The sequence below is a fragment of the Tetrao urogallus genome, assembly GCF_951394365.1.
Source record: "Tetrao urogallus genome assembly, chromosome: 6".
Taxonomy (NCBI): domain Eukaryota; kingdom Metazoa; phylum Chordata; class Aves; order Galliformes; family Phasianidae; genus Tetrao; species Tetrao urogallus.
Genome location: NC_136819.1, coordinates 17,979,665 through 17,982,230, shown reverse-complemented (window position 1 = coordinate 17,982,230; position 2,566 = coordinate 17,979,665).

Sequence of the window (2,566 nt, the reverse complement as noted above, 5' to 3'; positions counted from 1 at the left end):
TTGAATGTATTTACATAACTTTTATCAAATATCAGTTAACCAATGTAGGCAGGTACTAGGTAAAAAGACATAATCTAGCTGCTGAAAATAAAATTACATGGTGTATAGCTTGCAAAAGAAATAAGAGGAAATGCAGCCCTCTCTTAGCTCTTTCTTCAATTATCATTATTTCTAGGAAGTAGTACAAAAGCTGAAAAAGCCTTGTCATTGTCTTGCCCCTAAGTCATGTCAATTAGTTGATCTTCAAACAAATTCAGAATAGTAATATAAAAACAAAACATTTAAAAACAGCTGAAAGCCATCCTGTGTAAAATATAAAGGAATATAACTCTAATATAAAAATCAGCAGCCCTGACTTTTCTCATCAATACTCTAACAAGCAAGGCAAATAATTTATTTCAGAGCTTGTTCTCCTGAACACGGTTCATATTAAAGACACTATGATCATGTCCTCAGTCTGTATCGTAATTCATGTTTAAATGAGTCAACTTAAACTCATGAACAGGCTCTAGCTGTGGTTTGTAAGTGAAGCTGCCATAGGACACTTACACTCATGCACATAGGCAAAGAGTGCTTGGATCCTTCTTTGTGTGCTGGACACCATCACTCAGACCCTTCCCATACAGGTCAGACCCTCCTGCAAATCCACATAAACCTAACTTCCCTTTGTCCCTTAAACAACTGTGGATGATAATGCCTGCAACTTCCAGGAATCACTTATTCATATACAAATATAAAATACTTAGTCTAGCCAAGGTGAGGTTAACTTGGTAGTTTCACTTAGGTGAACCATTGCCTTTGCCACGAAAGGAACTTGGAGCTAAATTATTCTTTGTACCCTTTGTCAGTGAGTCCTAAGACTGAAGCGGATGAAACTCACCTATCTTCTTCCTTAATCATTTATGGACAGGCTGGGAATCAGGTTGCTCCATTGACAGCTTGGGAGAGAGCAGCATCTGCACCACAGACAACTCATCTCAAAGTCTGCACAATGAGAAGGAAGGATCCTTCCATTCATTTTGGTCACACACACTGTTTCTAAAATATGGACGCTTATTAAAGAATTGATGTTGACTCTCACTCTTGCAGGCAGCAGCTGTAACGAGGTAAAGAACAGAGGGTTAACGTCAGCATCACTGATTTGTATTGGCATCAAGTATTACACTGAAGGAAAACGCTGATCGTAATAGAAACCCATGACTGCTCTAATGTATACTAGGAAATAAGCCAACTCTTGCATTTAACTTCGTGAGACTGAAACACTGCTTTAAAATCACTTTTTCTCTGCCTGATCTTAAAGATGCAGCAGCTGGCCCTGCATTTGTACTTGGTATTTAGTGTTGGCCCTGAAATATAACACAACTGTTTCAAGCAAAACTGGGGCTGATCTTGGAGATTGTCAGAGGGATGCATTTCTTTACAGCTTATAGCAATAGATGTAAGTCTGAGAAACAGTATTGAGAAATAGCACTGTCAGGAAAATCTTGTTTTCCAGATGATATCAAATAGCTTTATTTAAGGGTGTGTGCATGTATGCATATGTATACATATATACACAGAGATATGCGTATGTACACATACACAAGCGTATGTGAATTGGGGAGACACATCATTCTCACATCTAACACTTTCTTTGTCTCCCATAATAAACTGTACAGTTTTCTTTCACCAAAATAACACAGCCCAAGTTTGAATCCACTATATCATTAAGCCATATACCAACAGGTTCAATGGAGTAGATGGCAGTTACACAAAAAAAACTGTGCTTACTGCCGCACATTCACAAGCATCCAGCTAGGAAGGAGATTTTTCAATGACACTTATGCAACAAAAATAAATCTTACAGAACTGTATTCTTACAGTAAAAAGATTTATCAAACTTCACGCTAGCCCAAATCTGCAATCCTGAATTTAAAGCGTTAGGTACTAAATCTAGCAATGCTTTGTTGGATTGGGCCATTCTATCACACCCTTTGCAGAAAGGTGATGATGCAGAGCAGTCACAATGGGGAAAGGACTCCCAGCTTTCAGTGCTCATACAGAGCATCTCAAACTGTTATCAGTTTGAGACCAAAATGCTGCAGAAAAGTCCATGTATAAGGTCTTCAGTAAGTTCTTAGAAGTTCAGTAAGTTCTTTAAGAGCACACAAAGAAAGGTTTTTTCAGGTCCTGTGGCTCAGTTCAATTGCATGGTTAGAAGCTGTTTTGCCTGCCTTCAATAACACCACCTCTGTGGTACCAAAATACGTGACTGAAAGAAGCCAGCGGCATTCTTTAGCCAGCAGCTGCCCACTGCCTCTCTTTGCATGGGAAAACAGGAAGCTGCCACTGCTGCTGTAACATCTGACATGATAACACTTCAAAAAAAAAACAGGATACAGGTACCGGGGTAATTCTACTAGTGGCCACTTTCCTAGAGTTGAGGCTGTCATATCCTATTTGAAACCATTAAAACCCACTGAACAGGCTATCTAAATAGCTTGGGATGATTCTAGCAACGTCAAAGTCCTTTTCAAACCAAGAAAACAAGTATTTGTGTTCCCTCTGGCTTCCGTATGATAATCAT